The sequence below is a fragment of the Zophobas morio genome, unplaced genomic scaffold, assembly GCF_036711695.1.
Source record: "Zophobas morio isolate AGI-343-1 ecotype UQ-CSIRO unplaced genomic scaffold, CSIRO_AGI_Zmor_V1 ptg000074l, whole genome shotgun sequence".
Lineage (NCBI taxonomy): Eukaryota > Metazoa > Arthropoda > Insecta > Coleoptera > Tenebrionidae > Zophobas > Zophobas morio.
Genome location: NW_026972179.1, coordinates 656,011 through 679,543, shown reverse-complemented (window position 1 = coordinate 679,543; position 23,533 = coordinate 656,011). Strand labels below are relative to the sequence as shown.

Below are 23,533 nucleotides of genomic sequence, written 5' to 3'. Positions count from 1 at the left end.
ACAAAAAAAATGTTTAATTATTTTTTTATTATTATATCTTTTGTGCCAAAAGACTGATAAAAGAAAACTACATATATTTGAATAAAAAAGAACGAAGATTAAGCCCCACCCACCCACCCCGATTTTATTTGTGATGAATCTCTCATTCGCAATCACATCGAGGGGCGAAGCTTAATTGCAGAATCCATATTTCTGTATAAAAATTTAACGTTCTAAACATGTTTTTGTTTCTTTGGAAAAGAAAACTACGTAAACTAAGAAAAAAAGCAAAATATAAGCTCCACCCTCCCGCCACCATTTCTATGGTGATTTTTTTTATTTGAGTCGGGGAACGAACCATATTTGCAGAATTCTCATTTCTCTACAAAAATTGACGATTGAACATGTTTTGAGGTTTTTGATATGAAAAGATTACGTATATTTAAAAAAAAAAAAAATTAATTTTAAATAATAAGTCAGAATTTAAGCTGTAAAAAAGCTCTTCTTTATTTTATCAATAAAATAGATTGGCTCAATCATTATTTCTTTTAGACACCCTGTATAAATAAGTCTAAAAAAATATGAACGCATTGATAAACCATGACACTAAATTCCAAAAAATGTTTCATTAAAAATAAATTACTGTTTTTCCGGAGAAACTAAATTATTTACAAAAAAAAATATTTCTAAGTTGGGGACATTCTGGCAACATGAATGTACTCGCTGCGTTCGCATTTTATGCATGTGTTTTTTTAAGTTCTAGAAATTTTCTATTACAGTTGAACCCGTTTTTGACAAATTTTGACATTAAACTTTAAAAGAAGAACGTTTAGAAGGCGAGCGTAGCGAGCATGTTCAGGTTTTGTTAAAAAAATTAGTCTAAAGTTATACAGTTTTCTGGAAAATGGGGTGAGCGCTCATTATTAATTTTTAGTCACCCTGTATAAATGAGTCTGAAAAATATGCACGCAATGAGACTAAATTGCAAAAAAATATCGCCTATATGGCGAGCGCAGCGAGCATGAACCGTTTTTTAAATACTTCTTATATTAAACTTTAAAAAAGAACGTTTAAAAGGCGAGCGAAGCGAGCATGTTCAGGTTTTATCAAAAAAATTGGTCTGAAGTTATACAGTTTTCGAGAAAATGGGGTGAGCGCTGCGAGAAAAAGACGAGCGCAGCGAGCATGTGCATGTTTTATTAAAATTAATTCACTGTTGTTCCGGAGAAACTAAATTATTTACAAAAAAATATTTCGAAGTTGGGGACATTCTGGCAACCTGAACGTGCTCGCTGCGCTCGCATTCTAAGGGTGTGTTTTTGAAGATCTATAGATTTACTATCAAAGTAGAACTCTTTCTTGAATACTTCTGACGTTAAACTCTAAAAAAAGAACGTTTAGAAGGCGAGCGCAGCGAGCACGTTTAGGTTTTATTAAAAAAAGATGGTCTAAAGTTAGACAGTTTTCGGGCAAATGGTGTGACCTCTTCTTTATATTATCAATAAAATAGATTGGTGCAGATTATTTTTATGGATCACCCTGTGTAAATAAGTCTAAAAAATATCAACGCATTGATGAACCATAATTCATATTTTGCATATTTTTAATAAAATGTATTGCAAAAATTTTGAGATAACCTCATCATTTTATTTTTTTCCCCAAAAATGTGGATGTCTAGGGTAAAAACGGATTCATAAACTACAAGTGTAGAAGGATCTGATTCTATATATAAAATTTAACTTTTTCATATTCTAGATGTCATGAAACGTCGAGAAAACATGAGAGTAGTCATTCTACTTTTTGTCTTTCTTTCTTTTATAGCCATTTTTCTACTACTTTTTTGTTTTTGGTATCTTTTTCGTAGCTCCTTTGCTTTCAGGCTCCTCCTTTTTCTACTGCTACTTTGTTGTTTTTTTTTTGACTTTTTTTGCCGCTTTTTTTTGTCTTTATTTAATTGCTTTTTTTTGTCAAGTGTGTCTATCATCGGTCTGTATCGGTTTTTATTAGATAGATAAGTTCCCAAACTCCGCGTATAACCGAAAGAAGGCAACGTAAGCCCCGCCCACCCACCCTGTCTCAATTGTGACGATTTTTTTATTCGTCCTCAGTCTGGGGGTGGAGCCTAATTGCAAAATCATTATTTTCTAAAAGAAATTACCATTGGAACATATTCCTAAATAATCATGTAGTTCATGGAAAACTATATATCAAATAAAAAAGAAAGCCAAAGTTTGAAGTTTCTCGCTATAAAAAGAAGACTACATATATTACCGTAAAAAGTCAAAATTTGAGCCCCGCCCACCCACCCTGTCTCAATTGTGGCGATTTTTTTATTCGTCGTCAGTCGATCGTAGAACCTTTTTTGAAAAATCATTATTTTCGACAAGAAATTACCATGTGAAATATATTTCTGAGTCATCAATGTATTTTTCCCAAAAATGTGGATGTCTAGGGCAAAAACGGATTCATAAACTACTAGTACAGGAAGATCTGATTCTATAACATTTAATTAACATAAATATTTCTAACACACATAAAATTTGAGAACAGTCAACAAACCATAGAGAGACGGAAACGTCATGAAACGTGCAGAAAATATGAGAGTAGTCATTGGTGGAAAATAATTGAAAAAATTATAATCAAATTATCTGACACATTTCCAGTATTTTCCGGTATGAGCCTATTTGTGGACAGATTGTATATTATTCCGTTACTCAACGCGTCGAGATATTTTTAAATGAAAGTATATCAAATGTTAAAGGTGTTGACCTTAGCACAAAATAAATCATACATGTCATATAAAAAATATTCCTTCGTTTTATCGGGTTTTCAATAAAGATATGCAACCATTAATACTTACACAAAAATAAATTGCCTTGGGTTGGTCGTATTTCAGCCGATAATTATCGCTGTGTCGGGTTAGTTAAAACTATTTTTTGACTTTTTGCAGACATTTATTTCAAGTTTAAACGTGAAAAACAAACAAACAATTACATGGTCATTCGCAAACGTGACAAATAAATTTGTCGTTACCTTTACTGTAACATTTACTGTTTCCGCTAATTTTTCATTGCGAACTCGATTAGTAGAATTCCTACTACTTAATAAACAAGGCGACCCCCATTTGTGTATGAATTCTCACAGTTTTCTTGAAAAAATTTTGAATATTTCAACACTTATTTAAATTTCTAGTGGTAGTGTGGTGTGACAATTGTTTGTAAACAGACATTATCACATGTCGCGACACATTTTTAAGTAAAAATAGTATCTCATTTACTAAATGTTGAATGCCATTACGAAGTAAACAATTTTTAATTTATGGTCGTTATAAATGTATGCAACCATCAATACTTGTGTGAAAACAAGTTATCTATGTTTTGCTTGAAAATTTTTCATTGTTCAAACTTGAGAAACAAATTCAAACTTTTAAACTAGCTCAAAAATTCCAAGTTATCTCCTTGAAAATTCCAACAAACACTTCTTTGAATGAGTCGCAAATTAATAAAACCTGACCTACTTCCCCCATTCACTTTTGACTGCCTAATCAAGCCCCCGTCCATTCGAAGCTAGCAATTTCAGTCTCAACGAAAGAGCATCTCGGCGCTCCAATAAATGCAGCTTCGACAAACAGTAATAATCCGGTGCGACATGAGAAGTGTGTCGGAATCCAACAAGTCGTGGCGCCGCGACGCTGTGGGCGGTCAACTCTTAGGCGCCTCTCTCCTTCTCTCCCTTGGAGTTTTCCACACTCCTCTCCATGGGTCGATATCACTGCCAAACCTGCCACTTTGCTCCCTTTTGTTGTTGTTTATTCTGATAATGTCTCGTTTTTTCTATGCAGTGTGACGCGGAAGCCGGAAGTCGTAACTTTTAACGAACGAATTTTAGCCCGATCTCGAAATAGGAAAGATCCTCGAAACTTTTATTATTAGAGTCGGGTTTTGTTAAAGCGGCTGCGTGCTAACGATTTTTTTGTTAATTCGCTTTGAATTTTTATATGAGGATTTCGGGAGTCTAAATTTAATTTTGACTGTTGTGTGGGGTTATATTTAGAAACGGGAGGCTGAATCGTCGAAGTTTTGGACGGGAGGGAGGCTCGACCCGGGAACTTCCCCGACCTTGTTTAATTATAATTGAACCGCTTTTTTTTCTATATTTTTTCAATGATGTTTTAAGGTGAAGTCTCGTCGGTGACTTGTTTCCAGGGGCGCCGCTCGTGCCGAACCGATCGATTAAGACCTCCGACATATTCATCGCGAATAACTCTGTGTTATCGTAATAGGATAATGGAGAAATTCGGTACATATGTTGATGTGATTTGGCGAACTTTTCCATAATTTAATATTTTACGACGTCTAAATCGAGATTCTCGCCGTTATGTACTTGGAACTAGGTAGAAATGATATTCATGCCGTATAATTTCGCAATTCAATGCGAAATGATGAGTTCCGTCATAGCTTTATTATGCGTGCTCGTTTTTATCACATCATTCTTCTTGCCCTCTCATCTTACTGACAATTCGTTCTCGTCGTCTCTCCAGTTGATTTGCTGCCACAGTTTTAACAACGAAAATCGTCATAAATTTATAGCAACTAAGTTTAAATTATGGCGACATCGTATAGTTTGCATTGCTTGCCACTGCAGACAGATTGATAAATGGGGTATGTTGTACCACGCTGTCAACTGAAATTCGAAGCAAATTACAACGAAGACGTAATTAATTTCAGTTTATTATGTCATACGAGCGCAGATATAGCTATCTAACAAAACTATGTCCTCACGTCGTAATTTACACGTTCAAGCAACGTTTTAATAACCACGTTTTTCCAAATCTAGTTGACCTTGAAACGACCAATCGGAGCCGAGTTTCCCGTAACTGTGAACGCCTCATCAAACTATAGAAACTTAAAGAAACTTTGTTTTTATGTGTTTTATCTGTTTCGAAACGTACTTGTCGACTTTTCGAGGAAGGTAATAGAATAAACCGATATCACGAAACTATCAAAGTTTCCCCCTACATTAAAAGTTGCTCTGAGTAATTAAAGTTAATATCCAAAGTAGACCGTCACGTCGTAGTAAGAAAACAAATAATCGTCAGGGTTGTCCAAGGGCGATCGGTATCCCCTCTCGAGTCGATTCGCAGGCTGAGAAAGAGCTGGAAAAGCTGGCGCACAAATGGAAACAAAAGGAAAAGTGAGAATAAGATTAAGGTTCATTTCGTTGCTTTGATTTTCGGATAATGAAGTTAGGATAGTTGTTATTAAAATTTAAACTGAGAGGCGGCTCCTAAGCAAAAGTGGATTCGTTTGGGAGGTGATTATTTGATGAGGGAACAAAAATGCGATTATTAGCTTTATGAATTTTTTGATTTAATGAAATGTGCGCTATAACGAGGACTGTGGGCGTTTTTTAAGTTTGATGGAAAGGGAGTTCTGAAATATCGCTAAAACACGATTATTTATACATATTGTATACACAATCGGAGTCGGAGAGAAGTATTGAAAAATTGAGCTTTTCAAAAAATTGTATAAAATCCACAAACAATTCTGGAATATAATAATAGATCTCGAAGTACTGATTCCAATATAGCTTGTCTATGATCCCGATTTGAAAGTCTGGAACTAGGTAGTTGTTTCATGGTTGAGGAAAGTTCGATGTAAACAGTTTAGAGAGATTTCTTGGTATGTATCCGTAAAAATTCTTATTTTTATGTCCTAGCAATATTGTAATAGGGTGAAAATAGCTGAATGATTACTTTCATGTTTTCTCGACGTTTTATGACTACTAGAAAATGAAAAAATTGGTCTAAAGAGTTTAGACAGTACTTCCCTCGCTGTCGGAAACTTGACGACTGCATGCCTATTGTGTTTTTTTTCTCATTACATTTTTGTAGTGGGAATTTAAAAAAAAATTGCGATGACGTCATCAACATTTTTGCAAGGACACGTATATCAGTTGGGATAGATGTAGTGTAATACTAAGAATAAAATTATTATATTCTCAAATTTTCGGGAAAATGAATTGGGTCGTTTGAATATTGATTTGTAATAATCAATAAAATAACGAAACAATTTACTCACGTATACCTACGTATCAGAGGCAACTGAAAATCGTGTATGTATAAACATTCTTAATTTAAGATGACAGGCGTAACAGCATACGTGAGAGCCAAACACAGAAACTGTAAACAAAACGACCGTCGGTTTTATTGCTTCGACTTCCGCTTATTATATAAAACATTGGGTTTTATTTTAATTCTTGACGGTGAAATTCACAATTGGTTGATTATGAACATGTCTATTTCACATTCGCGGAATCAAGTGAACGCATAAAACAAATGCAGGTCTGTAATGTTAAAGTCGATGTAAATAAGCGTGCTACCCTTATGTTTCAACCGAGTTTTTCCTTTAACAAATTTTGTGTCTACCAAATTGGGTTGGTTGGGGTGTAATACTAATAATAAGTGTTGCCTTTAATTTAATCAATAAAATAAATTGACTTCATTAATTTTTTTGAACCACCTCTTAAGAAAATCTAAAAAATATGAATGGAATGATAAATCACAAGTACAAACTCATCATATTTTTTGCATTTTAGATAGGATTTATTCAGCAAAATTTAAGGGTGACGTCATCATTTTTTTTAGGAGGGATGAACAAATACATTTTGAACAAAAGTTTACCATGCTTATAATAACTTTAAAATATTCCCAAGATTTCAAAGCATTCGGTTTTGTAATTCCTGATTAAATCGATAAAATAAATTCACGCCTTCATTAATTTTTTTGAGTCACCCTGCATATGCAAATCCAAAAATATGAATGGAATGATAAATCACAAGTACAGACTCATCATATTTTGTACATTTTAGATACGATTTATTCGGAAAACTTTTGAGCTGACGTCATCAGTTTTTTGTAGAAGATAACCAAATATATTTTGACTAAAAATTTATTATGCTCTTTATAACCTTAAAACATCTGCAAGATTTCAAAGCATTCGGTTTTGTAGTTCCTGATTAAATCAATAAAATAAATTTACGCATTCATTAATTTTTTTGAGTCACTCTGTATATGCAAATCCAAAAAATATGAATGGAGTGATAAATGACAAGTACAGGCTCATCATATTTTGTACATTTTAGATATGATTTATTCGGCAAACTTTCGAGTTGACGTCATCAAGTTTTTGGAGGGGATAAGCAAATATATTTTGACTAAACATTTATTATGCTCTTTATGACCTTAAAACATCTGCAAGATTTCAGAGCATTCGGTTTTGTAGTTCCTGATTAAATCAATAAAATATATTTACGCATTCATTAATTTTTTTGAGTCACCCTGTATATGCAAATCCAAAAAATATTAATGGAGTGATAGATCACAAGTACAGACTCATCATATTTTGTACATTTTAGATATGATTTATTCACAAACTTTTGAGCTGACGTCATCAAGTTTTTGGAGGGGATAAGCAAATATTTTTTGACTAAAGATTTATGATGCTCTTTATAGCCTTAAAACATCTGCAACATTTCAAAGCATTCTGGTTAGCAGATTAAAAATTAAATTTCAAAATGTTGTTTTATAATTTTGATTTTTTTTCCAAAAATCTGGACGTTTCGGGTGAAAAGTCGATTCAGAGTTGTAAACTACATGTGTAGGACTATGTTATTTTATACAATTGAAAACCCATTTACTATGTACAATTTTGAAGTGACGTCATCGCTTTAGTGGTGGGGATGATTCGACAAATTTTGGTTAGCGTTTTACCATCTACATGATATTCTTAATATAAGTACAAAATTTCACAACAATCGGTCGAGTACTTTCGGAGATTATCTGTCTAATAAAAATCCGTGACAACAGACGGACAGACGGACAGACGGACAGACGGACGGACAGACGGACAGTCGGACAGACGGACGGACAGACGGACAGACGGACAGACGGACAGACGGACAGACAGACGGAAATGGGAGACCTATTTCTTCGTCTTCTAGGGGTCATGAAAGATCGAGAAAACGTAAAAGTAGAGAGTCGGCCGACGGACTCGATTACAATACTTCCTTTGCTTACGCTCGGGAAGTAAAAATAGATCTTAAGTTTCTGCCTCTCTGACGTCGTTTCATATTTGTCGAGTTTTCCCCACTTTTTTGGGTGAACCTTTTTATACTGCTTTTTTGTTTTTTGTTATCCTCTTTTTGTAGCTTTTATTCTATTTTTGCTTCCTTCTGTTTTATCGCTGTTTTGTTGTTTTATTGTTCGTTCTTTCTTGGCCTTTTTGTCACCTTTTTTGTCGTGTTTGTCTGTTGTCTGTCTGTATCGGCTTAACGATGTCTCGATTTCTTGATTTTGCAAGTTTTGATTTTTCAATTCCCCGATTTTCCAACTTATCAATTTTGATTTTCACTTTTTCGGTATTTCATTTTTAGGATTTTTCAAGTTCTCGATTTTTCAAATTTTCTAGTTCTCCATTTTTATTTTTAGATTTCTCTATTTTCTTATATTCCAGTTTTACAATTTTTCGATTTTTCAATATTTCAATTTTTAGCGTTTCTTATTTTCGATTAATTCATTTTTCGACTTCTAGATTTTTCGATATTTTAATTTTCCTATTTCTCGATCGAATGGATAACCAAAAACATCGAAATTAAAGTTTCTCGACTTCTGGATTTTCAGTTTTTCGATTTTCAGATTTTCGATTCTTCAATTTATCTTTCTTTTTTTCAAATTTTCCATTTATCCTTTGATCAATATTTCGATATTCGAGTTTTGGGATTTTTCGATTATACGTTTTTTAAATTAATTTTTCATTTTTATCAGTTTTTCAATTCGTCGATTTTCCAATTTTCTAATTTCTCAATTTTGTTTCTTTTACCCAATTTTGGGATTTTTCAATTTCTCGATTTTTCAAATTTTGGATTTCTGGAATTTTTTTTGTTTAAATTTCTCTACTTTCTCATATTTCAGTTTTGCGATTTTTCAGTTTTTCGATTTTGTCAATATTACAATTTTTGGCGTTTCTAAATTTTCGTCTTTTCGATTAATTGATTTTTCGACTTTTAGATTTTTCGATTTTTTAATTTTCCGATTTCTGGATCGAATCGATAAACATCGAAATTTCCGTTTCTCGACTTCTGGATTTTTCAATTTTTCGATTTTTCAGTTTATCTTGTTTTTTTTAATTTTTCGATATTTGAGTTTTGGGATTTTTCGATTATACGTTTTTTAAATTAATTTTTCATTTTTATCAGTTTTTCAATTCGTCGATTTTCCAATTTTCCAATTTCTCGATGTTGTTTCTTTTACCCAATTTTGGGATTTTTCAATTCCTTGATTTTTCAAATTTTGGATTTCTGGAATTTTTTATGTTTAAATTTGTCTACTTTCTCATATTTCAGTTTTGCGATTTTTCAGTTTTTCGATTTTTCAGTTTTTCGATTTTTTCAATATTACAATTTTTGGCGTTTCTAAATTTTCGATTTTCCGATTAATTGATTTTTCGACTTCTAGATTTTTCGATATTTTAATTTTCCGATTTCTCGATCGAATCGATAAACATCGAAATTTCCGTTTCTCGACTTCCGGATTTTTCAATTTCTCGATTTTTCAAATTTTGGATTTCTGGAATTTCTTATGTTTAAATTTCTCTATTTCTCATATTGCAGTTTTGCGATTTTTCAGTTTTTCGATTTTTTCAATATTACAATTTTTGGCGTTTCTAAATTTTCGTTTTTCCGATTAATTGATTTTTCGACTTCCAGATTTTTCGATATTTTAATTTTCCGATTTCTCGATCGAATCGATAAACATCGAAATTTCCGTTTCTCGACTTCCGGATTTTTCAATTTCTCGATTTTTCAAATTTTGGATTTCTGGAATTTCTTATGTTTAAATTTCTCTACTTTCTCATATTTCAGTTATGCGATTTTTCAGTTTTTCGATTTTTTCAATATTACAATTTTTGGCGTTTCTAAATTTTCGTTTTTCCGATTAATTGATTTTTCGACTTCTAGATTTTTCGATATTTTAATTTTCCGATTTCTCGATCGAATCGATAAACATCGAAATTTCCGTTTCTCGACTTCTGGATTTTTCAATTTTTCGATTTTTAGATTTTCGATTTTTCAGTTTACTTGTTTTTTTTTAATTTTTCGATATTTGAGTTTTGGGATTTTTCGATTATACGTTTTTTAAATTAATTTTTCATTTTTATCAGTTTTTCAATTCGTCGATTTTCCAATTTTCCAATTTCTCGATTTTGTTTCTTTTATCCAATTTTGGGATTTTTCAATTCCTTGATTTTTCAAATTTTGGATTTCTGGAATTTTTTATGTTTAAATTTGTCTACTTTCTCATATTTCAGTTTTGCGATTTTTCAGTTTTTCGATTTTTTCAATATTACAATTTTTGGCGTTTCTAAATTTTCGATTTTCCGATTAATTGTTTTTTCGACTTCTAGATTTTTCGATATTTTAATTTTCCGATTTCTCGATCGAATCGATAAACATCGAAATTTCCGTTTCTCGACTTCCGGATTTTTCAATTTCTCGATTTTTCAAATTTTGGATTTCTGGAATTTTTTTTGTTTAAATTTCTCTACTTTCTCATATTGCAGTTTTGCGATTTTTCAGTTTTTCGATTTTTTCAATATTACAATTTTTGGCGTTTCTAAATTTTCGATTTTCCGATTTCTCGATCGAATCGATAAACATCGAAATTTCCGTTTCTCGACTTCCGGATTTTTCAATTTCTCGATTTTTCAAATTTTGGATTTCTGGAATTTCTTATGTTTAAATTTCTCTACTTTCTCATATTGCAGTTTTGCGATTTTTCAGTTTTTCGATTTTTTCAATATTACAATTTTTGGCGTTTCTAAATTTTCGTTTTTCCGATTAATTGATTTTTCGACTTCTAGATTTTTCGATATTTTAATTTTCCGATTTCTCGATCGAATCGATAAACATCGAAATTTCCGTTTCTCGACTTCCGGATTTTTCAATTTCTCGATTTTTCAAATTTTGGATTTCTGGAATTTTTTTTGTTTAAATTTCTCTACTTTCTCATATTGCAGTTTTGCGATTTTTCAGTTTTTCGATTTTTTCAATATTACAATTTTTGGCGTTTCTAAATTTTCGATTTTCCGATTTCTCGATCGAATCGATAAACATCGAAATTTCCGTTTCTCGACTTCCGGATTTTTCAATTTCTCGATTTTTCAAATTTTGGATTTCTGGAATTTCTTATGTTTAAATTTCTCTACTTTCTCATATTGCAGTTTTGCGATTTTTCAGTTTTTCGATTTTTTCAATATTACAATTTTTGGCGTTTCTAAATTTTCGTTTTTCCGATTAATTGATTTTTCGACTTCTAGATTTTTCGATATTTTAATTTTCCGATTTCTCGATCGAATCGATAAACATCGAAATTTCCGTTTCTCGACTTCTGGATTTTTCAATTTTTCGATTTTTAGATTTTCGATTTTTCAGTTTACTTGTTTTTTTTAATTTTTCGATATTTGAGTTTTGGAATTTTTCGATTATACGTTTTTTAAATTAATTTTTCATTTTTATCAGTTTTTCAATTCGTCGATTTTCCAATTTTCCAATTTCTCGATTTTGTTTCTTTTATCCAATTTTGGGATTTTTCAATTTCTCGATTTTTCAAATTTTAGATTTCTGGAATTTTTTATGTTTAAATTTCTCTACTTTCTCATATTCCTGTTTTGCGATTTTTCACTTTTTCGATTTTGTCAATATTACAATTTTTGGCGTTTCTAAATTTTCGTCTTTTCGATTAATTGATTTTTCGACTTCTAGATTTTTCGATTTTTTAATTTTCCGATTTCTGGATCGAATCGATAAACATCGAAATTTCCGTTTCTCGACTTCTGGATTTTTCAATTTTTCGATTTTCAGATTTTCGATTTTTCAGTTTATCTTGTTTTTTTTAATTTTTCGATATTTGAGTTTTGGGATTTTTCGATTATACGTTTTTTAAATTAATTTTTCATTTTTATCAGTTTTTCAATTCGTCGATTTTCCAATTTTCTAATTTCTCGATTTTGTTTCTTTTATCCAATTTTGGGATTTTTCAATTTCTCGATTTTTCACATTTTATATTTCTGGAATTTTTTATGTTTAAATTTGTCTACTTTCTCATATTTCAGTTTTGCGATTTTTCAGTTTTTCGATTTTTTCAATATTACAATTTTTGGCGTTTCTAAATTTTCGTTTTTCCGATTAATTGATTTTTCGACTTCTAGATTTTTCGATATTTTAATTTTCCGATTTCTCAATCGAATCGATAAACATCGAAATTTCCGTTTCTGGACTTCTGGATTTTTCAATTTTTCAGTTTTCAGATTTTCGATTTTTCAGTTTATCTTGTTTTTTCTTAATTTTTCGATATTTGAGTTTTGGGACTTTTCGATTATTCGTTTTTTAAATTTCTCATATTTCTCTTTTTCAATTCGTCAATTTTCCAATTTTCCAATTTCTCGATTTTTCAAATTTTTAATTTCTGGATTTTTTTGTTTAGATTTCTCTACTTTCTCATATTTCAGTTTTGCGATTTTTCAGTTTTTCGGTTTTTTCAATATTACAATTTTTGGCGTTTCTAAATTTTCGATTTTTCAATTACATAATTGACTTATAGACTTTTAGATTTTTCGATATTTTGATTTTCCCACTTTTCGAATGAGAAATCGAGAAACTGAAACATCGAAATTCCTAGATTTCTCGATTTTTCGATTTTCAGATTTTCAATTCTTCAGTTTTTCAATTTTTCAGGTTTTGACTAGTTTTGAGTGATTCAAGAATTTTAAATATGCTTTAAGTGTCTTGTTATGAAAAGAAGACTAGGTATATTACGGAACATAGGCAAAATATAAACCCCGCCCACCCGCCCTATCTCAATTGTGACGAATTTTTTTTATTCTTCGTCAGTCGGGGGGCGGAGCGTAATTGCAAAATTGATATTTCCTGACAAAAATTTACCATTTTAAACATATTTTAAGTTTCTTGTTATAAAAAGAAGACTAGGTAGCGAAAAACGGCAAAATTTAAGCCCCGCCCACCCACCCTGTCTCAATAGTGACGAATTTTTTTTATTCGTCGTCAGTCGGGGGGCAAAATTATCATTCCATAAGAAATTATTTTCCTGTACTCGACGTTCATGAATCCGCTTTCAATTTTATAACATTTAAATCAAAAACTAAAGTGCTTTGTGGACTATACTCGAAAATTTTTTCAGTGAAAGACCCTATATATCTTTACATATTTTGATTAACTATTTCAGTTTTGTCAAATGGAACACCCTGTATTTTATTACTATATCTTACTCGATTTTTTGTCCTCATTCTTCTAATATGCCATGTCGATGTGTCTCTTCGATAAACCTGAAATATCCATATTTGAAAATTGTAATAATTAAAACATTTTTTATAAACACTCTGTATATGAAAATTTCATTTGTCTCTCGTTCATTTGTAGCCATTTTATACAAATTTTTTGTTATTTTGTTATCCCTTTTGTTGTTTTTTTGCTTTTTGCTCTCTTCTTTTTAACGCTATTTTGTTCTTTTATTGTTCGTTTTTTCTTAGCTTTTTTGTTGGCTTTTTTGTCGGCCCTTTTTTTAATTGCCTTTTTCTGTCGTGTGTCTGTATTAGGTCCATAATTTCCGAAACTACTGGACTGATTACTCTCAAACTTTGTAAGTGATTTGAGAATTTTAAATGTTTTAAGTTTATTGTTAGGAAGAGAAGACTGCGTATATTACGAAAAAAATCAAAATATAAGCCCCGCCCACCCGCCCTATCTCAATTGTGATGAATTTTTTTTATTCGTCGTCGGTCGGAGGGCGGAGCTTAACTGCAAAATCATCATTTTTCTACAAGAAATTACCATGTAAACATGTTCTTAAGGAATCATGTTTATAGAAAACTATGTGCATTAAGTAAAAAAGAAATCCACAGATTGAGCCCCACCTTTACCCGCTCCGATCTCAGTTGTGATGAATTTTTCATTCGTTCTCAGACAGAGGGGCGGAGCGTAATTGCAAAATTGATATTTCCTTACAAAAAAATACCATTGTAAGCATTTTTTAAGTTTCTTGTTGTGAAAAAAAGATCACATATATTACGGAAACAATACAAAATATAAACCCCGCCCACCCGCCCGGTCTCAATTGTAACGATTTTTTTTATTCGTCGTCAGCCGGAGGGCGGAGCTTAACTGCAAAATCATCATTTTTCTACAAGAAATTGCCAGGTGAAACACGTTCTTAAGTAATCATGTCGTTCTTAGAAAACTATGTGTATTAAGTAAAAAAGAAATCCAAAGATTAAACCCCACCTTTTACCAGCCTCGGTCTCAATTGTCAAACTGAGAGGCGGAGCGTAATTACAAAAATTTACCATTTTAAAAACATTTTTTAGGTTTCTTGGTGTGAAAAGAAGACTACGTAGATTATGGAAAAAGACAAAATATAGGCCCCGCCCACTCGCCCTACGTCAATTGTGACGATTTTTTTTTTATTATCAATCAGGGGGCGGAGCTTAATTGCAAAATCCGTATTTCCTTGTACTCGTTTATGAATCCGCCTTCAATTTTATAAGTCAAAAAACAAAGTTGTACGATGCTTCGAGGACTATACTCGAAAATTACACAACTTAATTTTTTTCAATGAAACACCCTATATATCTTTAGATATTTTGATTGGTCCCTTTACAACCACAGATTACTTTTTAAAATTCCTATGCGACGTTGCCACGTTAGTCCAACTTTCTTGTATTTCTTTGCCAATGAAAAGATTCACACAAAAAATGCCATAGAATTAATTTTAAAGTCTTTTTTTACAAGATTTTCTGAAAGAATAAGTGAAGTTATGCGCTTTGTTGTGGTATCAACTAAATCAAATTTTCATATACTGAGTGTTTATAAAAAATCGAAAACTTTACAATTTTCATATATCGATATTTCAGTTTTGTCAAATGGAACACTCTGTATTTTATTACTGTATCTTACTCGATTGTTTGTCCTCATTCTTCTAATATGTCATATCGATGTGTCTCTTTTATAAAACTGAACTATCGATATTTGAAATTGTAATAATTAAAACATTTTTATAAACACTCTGTATTTGAAAATTTCATTTGTATCTCTTCCTTTCACAGCCTTTTTATACATCTTTTTTCTTATTTTGTTATCCTTTTTGTCGCCTTTTTTGTCTCCCCTTTTTTTGCCGTATCTGTCTGTCGTGTCTCTGTATAGGTACATAATTTCCGAAACTACTGGACCGATTACTCAAATTTTATAACTGATTCAAGAATTTTAAATATGTTTTAAGTTTCTTGTTATGAAGAGAAGACTACGTATATTACGGAAAAAAGGCAAAATATAAGCCCCACCCACCCGCCCAATCTCAATTGTGACGATTATTTTTATTAGTCGTCAGTCGGTGGGTGGAGTCTAAGTGCAAAATCATTATTTATGTGAAACATATTCCTAAGTAATTGTGTAGTTCACAGAAAACTACGTGTATCAAGTGAAAAAGAAAGTCAAAGATTAAGCCCCACCTTTAAACGGCCCGATCTTAATTGTGATGAATTTTTCATTCGTTCTCAAACCGATGGGCGGAGCTTAATTGAAAAAATCCGTATTTCGTTATCGAATTTACCATCTTAAAAATATTAAAAGTTCCTTGTTATAAAAAGAAGACTATGTATATTGCCGAAGAAAGGCTAAATATAAGCCCCGCCCACCCACCCTATCTCAATTGTGACGCATTTTTTTATTCGTCGTCAGTCGTGAGGTGGAGCTTAACCGCAAAATCATCATTTTTCTACAAGAAAATATTTCCCTGCACTCGTGCTTCATGAATCCGCCTTCAATTTTAACACATTTAAATCAAAAACCAAAGTACTTTGTGGACCATAGTCGAATTTTTTCAGTGAAACACCCTATATATCATTACATATTTTGGTTGACCCCTTCTTGGGCTTTACAACCACAGTTTACTTTTGAAATTCCGATGCGACGTTGCCACGTTCGTCCAATTTTCTTGTATTTCTTGTCAATGAGAAGATTCGCAAAAAAAACGCAGTAGAGTTAATTTTGAAGTCTTTTTTACAAGATTTTCTGAAAGAATAAGTGAAGGTATGCGCTTTGTTGTGGTATCAACTAAATCAAATTTCCATATACTAAGTGTTTATTCTTACTCGATTTTTGTCCTCTTGTAATAATTAAAACAATTTTTATGAACACTTTGTATATGAAAATTTCATCTCATTTACGTCAAAAATAAAAATATTGTCACTTCTCTTTTATCGTTGTTTTGTTGTTTTATTGTTCGTTCTTTCTTGACTTTTTTGTCTCCTCATTTTTTGTCGTGTCTGTTTGTCGTCTGGCTGTATCGACTTCTATCGAGTAGATAATTTTCGAAAATACTGGACCAATTATTGTCAAATTTTATAAGAATATTAAGATTATTGTATATGTAGATAATAAATAAATCTTATTTAAATTTTATGAAATAAAATTGTGTTTGTGTTGACTTTTTTTCGGCTCGATTTTTTGATTTTTCAAGTTCTCGATTTTTCAAATTTTAGAGATCTCCATTTTTTTTATTTTCAAATTTCTCTATTTTCTTATATTTCTGTTTTACAATTTTTCGATTTTTCAATATTTCAATTTTTAGCGTTTTTCGAAATCGAATTATTGATTTTTCGGCTTTCTAGATTTTTCGATATTTTAATTTTCCGATTTCTCGATCGAATCCATAAACAGAAACATCGAAATTTCGGTTTCTCGACTTCTGGATTTTTCAATTTTTCGATTTTCAGATTTTCGATTCTTCAATTTGTCTTATTTTTTTTCAATTTTTCCATTTATCGTTTGATCAATATTTCGATGTTTGAGTTTTGGGATTTTTTAGTTTTATCAGTTCTTTTAATTCGTCGATTTTCCAATTTTCCAATTTCTCGATTTCTCAAATTTTTGATTACTGGATATTTTTATGTTTAGATTTCTCTACTTTCTCATATTTCAATTTTGCGATTTTCCAGTTTTTCGATTTTTTCAATATTACAATTTTTGGCTTTTCTATATTTTCGATTTTTCGATTAATTGACTTTTAGATTTTGAAATTTTTCGATATTTTGATTTTCCCATTTTTCGATTGAGAAATCGAGAAACTGAAACACCGAAATTTCTAGATTTCTCAATTTTTCGATTTTCAGATTTTCAATTCTTCAGTTTTTCGGGTTTTGAGTGATTCAAGAATTTTAAATATGTTTTAAGTTTCTTGTTATGAAAAGAAGACTAGGTATATTACGGACCATAGACAAAATATAAACCCCGCCCACCCACCCTGTCTCAATTGTAACAATTTTTTTATTCGTCGTCAGCCGAAAGGCGGAGCTTAACTGCAAAATCATCTTTTTTCTACAAGAAATACCATTTAAAACTTGTTCTTAAGTGAGCATGTTCATAGAGAACTATGTGTATTAAGTATGATGAATTTTTCATTCGTTCTCAGACCGAGGGGCGGAGCGTAACTGCAAACTTGATATTTCCTTACAAAAATTTACCATTGTAAGCATTTTTTTAAGTTTCTTCTTGTGAAAAGAGGACTACGTATATTACGGAAAAAGACAAAATATAAGCCCCGCCCACCCACCTGGTCTCAATTGTAACGATTTTTTTTATTTGTCGTCCGCTAGAGGGCGGACCTTAATTGTAAAATCATCGTTTTTCTACAAGAAATTACCAGTAATTATGTTGTTCACAGAAAACTATATGTATTAAGTAAAAAAAATCCAAAGATTAAACCCCACCTTTACCCGCCTCGATCTCAATTGAGATGAATTTTTGATTCGTTGTCAAACCGAGGGGCGGAGCGTAAATGCAAAACCGATGTTTGCTTGAAATAAAAAAGATTACCATTTTAAACATTTTTTAGGTTTCTTGGTGTGAAAAGAATGCTACGTAGATTATGGAAAAAGACAAAATATAGGCCCCGCCCACCCGCCCTGTCTCAATTGTGACGATTTTTTTTTAAATAATCAATCAGGGGGCGGAGCTTAATTGCAAAATTCGTATTTCCTTGTACTCGTGGTTTATGAATTCGCCTTCAATTTTATAAGTCAAAAAACAAAGTTGTACGATGCTTTGAGGACTATACTCGAAAATTACACAACTTCATTTTTTTCACTGAAACACCCGATATATCTTTAAATATTTTGATTGGTCCCTTTACAACCACAGATTACTTTTTAAAATTCTGATGCGACGTTGCCACGTTAGTTCAACTTTCTTGTATTTCTTTGGCAATGAGAAGATTCACAAAAAAATCGCCATGGAGTTAATTTTAAAGTCTTTTTTTACAAGATTTTCTGAAAGAATAAGTGAAGTTATGCGCCTTGTTGTGATATCAACTAATTCAAATTTTCATATACTGAGTGTTTATCAAAAATCTAAAACTCTACAATTTTCAAATATCGATATTTCAGTTTTGTCAAATGGAACACCTGTATTTTATTACTGTATCTTACTCGATTTTTTGTCCTCATTCTTCTAATATCTCATGTCGATGTGTCTCTTTGATAAAACTGAACTAACGATATTGGAAAATTGTAATAATTAAAACATTTTTTATAAACACTCTGTATATGAAAATTTCATTTGTCTCTTCCTTTCACAGCCTTTTTTTTCATCTTTTTTGTTATTTTGTTATCCTTTTTGTCCCCTTTTTTGTCTCCCTTTTTTTGTCGTATCCGCCTGTCGTGTGTCTGTATAGGTACATAATTTCCGAAACTACTGGACCGATTACTCTCAAATTTTAGATGTGATTCAAGAATTTTAAATATTAAGTTTCTTGTTATGAAGAGAAGACTACGTATATTACGGAAAAAAGGCAAAATATAAGCAAAATCTCAATTGTAACGATTTTTTTATTAGTCGTCAGTCGGTGGGTGGAGCCTAAGTTCCAAATCATTATTTATGTGAAACATATTCCTAAATAATTGTGTAGTTCATAGAAAACTACATGTATCAAGTGAAAAAGAAAGTCAAAGATTAAGCCCCACCTTCAAACGGCCCAATCTTAATTGTGGTGAATTTTTCATTCGTTCTCAAACCGATGGGCGGAGCTTAATTGAAAAAATCCGTAATTCGTTATCGAATTTACCATCTTAAAAATATTAAAAGTTCCTTGTTATAAAAAGAAGACTATGTATATTGCCGAAGAAAGGCTAAATATAAACCCCGCCCACCCACCCTATCTCAATTGTAACGAATTTTTTTATTCGTCGTCAGTCGTGAGGTGGAGCTTAACTGCAAAATCATCATTTTTCTACAAGAAATTATTCCCCTGTACTCGTGCTTTATGAATCCGCCTTCAATTTTGTCACATTTAAATCAAAAACCAAAGTACTTTGTGGACCATACTCGAATTTTTTCAGTGAAACACCCTGTATATCTTTACATATTTTGATTCACCCCTTCTTGGGCTTTACAACCAAAAATTCCGATGCGACGTTGCCACGTTCGTCCAATTTTCTTGTATTTCTTGGCAATGAGAAGATTCGCAAAAAAAAACGCAATAGAGTCAATTTTAAAGTCCTTTTTACAAGATTTTCTGAAAGAATAAGTGAAAGTATGCGCTTTGTTGTGGTATCAACTAAATCAAATTTCCATACACTGAGTGTTTATCACAAATCTAAAACTCTACAATTTTCAAATATGAATAATGTTAATGTCAATGAGAAGATTCGCAAAAAAAACGCAGTAGAGTTAATTTTGAAGTCTTTTTTACAAGATTTTCTGAAAGAATAAGTGAAGGTATGCGCTTTGTTGTGGTATCAACTAAATCAAATTTCCATATACTGAGTGTTTATTCTTACTCGATTTTTGTCCTCTTGTAATAATTAAAACAATTTTTATGAACACTTTGTATATGAAAATTGCATCTCATTTACGTCAAAAATAAAAATATTGTCAATTCTCTTTTATCGTTGTTTTGTTGTTTTATTGTTCGTTCTTTCTTGACTTTTTTGTCTCCCCATTTTTTGTCGTGTCTGTTTGTCGTCTGGCTGTATCGACTTCTATCGAGTAGACAATTTGCGAAAATACTGGACCAATTATTGTCAAATTTTATAAGAATATTAAGATTATTGTATGTGTAGATAATAAATAAATCTTATTTAAATTTTATGAAATAAAATTGTGTTTGTGTTGACTTTTTTTCGGCTCGATTTTTTGATTTTTCAAGTTCTCGATTTTTCAAATTTTAGAGATCTCCATTTTTTTTATTTTCAAATTTCTCTATTTTCTTATATTTCTGTTTTACAATTTTTCGATTTTTCAATATTTCAATTTTTAGCGTTTTTCGAAATCGAATTATTGATTTTTCGGCTTTCTAGATTTTTCGATATTTTAATTTTCCGATTTCTCGATCGAATCCATAAACAGAAACATCGAAATTTCGGTTTCTCGACTTCTGGATTTTTCAATTTTTCGATTTTCAGATTTTCGATTCTTCAATTTGTCTTATTTTTTTTCAATTTTTCCATTTATCGTTTGATCAATATTTCGATGTTTGAGTTTTGGGATTTTTTAGTTTTATCAGTTCTTTTAATTCGTCGATTTTCCAATTTTCCAATTTCTCGATTTCTCAAATTTTTGATTACTGGATATTTTTATGTTTAGATTTCTCTACTTTCTCATATTTCAATTTTGCGATTTTCCAGTTTTTCGATTTTTTCAATAGTACAATTTTTGGCTTTTCTAAATTTTCGATTTTTCAATTAATTGATTTTTAGACTTTTAGATTTTTCGATATTTTCATTTTTCCATTTTTCGATTGAGAACTCGAGAAACTGAAACACCGAGATTACTAGATTTCTCAATTTTTCGATTTTCAGATTTTCAATTCTTCAGTTTTTCAATTCGTCAGGTTTTGAGTGATTCAAGAATTTTAAATATGTTTTAAGTTTCTTGTTATGAAAAGAAGACTAGGTATATTACGGACCATAGGCAAAATATAAACCCCGCCCACCCACCCTGTCTGTAACGATTTTTTTATTCGTCGTCAGCCGGAGGGCGGAGCTTAACTGCAAAATCATCTTTTTTCTACAAGAAATACCATGTGAAACTTGTCCTCAAGTGGTCATGTTCATAGAGAACTATGTGTATTAAGTATGATGAATTTTTCATTCGTTCTCAGACCGAGGGGCGGAGCGTAACTGCAAAATTGATATTTCCTTACAAAAATTTACCATTCTAAGCATGTTTTTACGTCAAAAATAACAATATTGTAAGAGATTTTTAAAATAATTCCATTGCAAAAAAAATTACAAGAAAATTGAAATAATGTGGCAACGTCGCATCGTAATTTCAAAAATTAAGTTTCACACTCTGTATACAGTATGGTCCCCAAAGAACCGTACAACTTTAATGTTCGATTTTTTCAGTTTTTAACAATTAATGAGGTATTGAGAAACGCGCGCTTAGTAACTCACCCTGTATATATTTATAGATCATTTTTTCCAAGTTTTTGAGTTGTTTCGGACAAAAATTTCGCTACAAAATGAAAATTCTTCAAGCTCGTGCAAATCTCGTAAATAATAATCGATTTTTGTATTGATCCCAGGGTATGCAACTTTTAATACTCGTCTGAGTATAAATCGCCTATAGTCAAAGTCCACACCCGGAGATAAAATTTATCTTGGTAATCATTTCGAAATTTCGGTCGTTTGCTCACACACTCTCCTTATAAATACTCACAATTTTTGAAATTCATGGAAAAACTAAATTGTTATTAACATAAACATTTCCCCGTCCGTAATTACGACACGAAACTTGTAACCAAATGTGGGGGGTGTAACTCAGTGGTAGAGTGTCTGCTTCGCATGCTGAAAGTCCTGGGTTCAAATCCCAGCTCCTCCACTTCTTTTTTTTGCAACTTTTCAAAACATTTTCATTATCGCCCACCCCAATCCTCCCGAAAAATCGCACCTCCCCTCCCCGATCCTCCCTCCCGCCCCATCTCCCATTTAATCCCAATATGATGTAGAGCCTTTTAGTATTACTCTCCCGTCGAAATATGTCAAGTATCGCGCGTTGATTGGTTTGATTTGCGGCGGCGTGGGGTTAACATAAGGGTGACAGTCGTCACGCTCTTGTCCCGATCCGGCGGAAACACCCGACCCCCGCCGAGGCCCGTATTGATTGGCCGAGACTCCAGTGGAGGGGATGTGATGCAACAGTGATGCAATATGTAAGGGCGCTTCGGTTAAAGCGAACCGAACCGAGGGTGGGGGCAAATTGAAGAGTTCGAGGGGAACTAATGCGGTTCATACGTACTGTGATCACAGGTTAAACTGCGAAGGAAGCGCCGGACAAAGACGGATAAACAAGTGGAAGGGGATAAAAATAAGAATGGTATCGCGGGCGGAGAGAGAGAGCGATGGGGACCGGCGGGCGCGAGCGAGACGGGAGATCGAAGTAGACGCGGCAACGCCGCCGACAGACAAGGATCAGTGCCACTGTAAGTTATATGCAGTCTTTATGTATGCATTTGCAAACGAGATGTTTATACACCGCGTCAAGTTAAGAAGGAGAGGGAGAGTGTTGGCGTCTCGCTCTTCGCTCCCACTCGGATGGTAATTTTCTCGTATGCTCTTTTATTTCGCGAGTTCGCGGGGATTAGACAATTACTGGAATATTTATTTGCGACGGGGGATGGGGCGGCGGGGGCGGGATTCGGGCATTTGTTTATATTTGTTCATTTGTTTACGCGGTTGTTGATCGCGAGGTTCCGCAGCGTCATTAATCATCCCGAGAAATGCGATGCCGTTTCTAGTCAAGAGCAAAATTGTAGTAAGTGTTTGGCATTGAAATAAATTTCTACTTTCACTATCGTCGGCAGGTTTGTGCACTTGCCAGCGGCGTAGCCGGGGGGCGGCGCAAGGATGGATCGAAACAGTTTTAAACGAGACGCTTATTCTAATTTAAGTTAAAAATCAATAAACATGAATTTTCCAATTGTAAAAAAAATCTTAAGTGTCTTACGTGTCATAGTTTGTTGTCAAGGATTAAGGCTCGATTACATTAAGTCAACTTTGCTGTTAGTGGTTATCCTCGGCTATTGATTTAAATTGTATCTATTTATTTTTAATTGTGGATTTGTTTTATACGTGTTTACAAAAAATTGTACATCGAATTGGCTTTGAAATTTCGTCTTGTTTTGATAACCGAACTTCGTCCTCGCCTGTCACACGTGCCAATTATAATCTATTTTTTAAAATTTTTTCGTGTTTATTGTTGTTTTATCGATAGGCAACCAGGAATCAAGTCGTATGATGGATTTTCGAAAGCCAAATTAATTGATGTTCGACAATTTAAAATCACCCTGTATATTCCTCGCCCTTTTCCACATTTTTGTTTCTGATTTAAACTTTTTTTGGAAAGTCGGACGTAACAAAAATTTTTCTTTTGTTTGTAACAAAAAAGGATAAAATTTTGTTCTACAATTTTGATTTCTTTTTTCCAA

The 23,533-nt window shown here is 32.2% G+C and overlaps 1 non-coding gene across 1 annotated transcript; it reads left to right on the top strand.

Annotated features, from left to right (window-relative positions):
* The first annotated feature begins 21,855 nt into the window (after nt 1-21,855).
* Trnaa-cgc (transfer RNA alanine (anticodon CGC)) lies at nt 21,856-21,927 on the top strand. The gene has a single exon. It is a non-coding gene; the product is annotated as a tRNA-Ala (tRNA).
* The last annotated feature ends 1,606 nt before the right edge of the window (nt 21,928-23,533 follow it).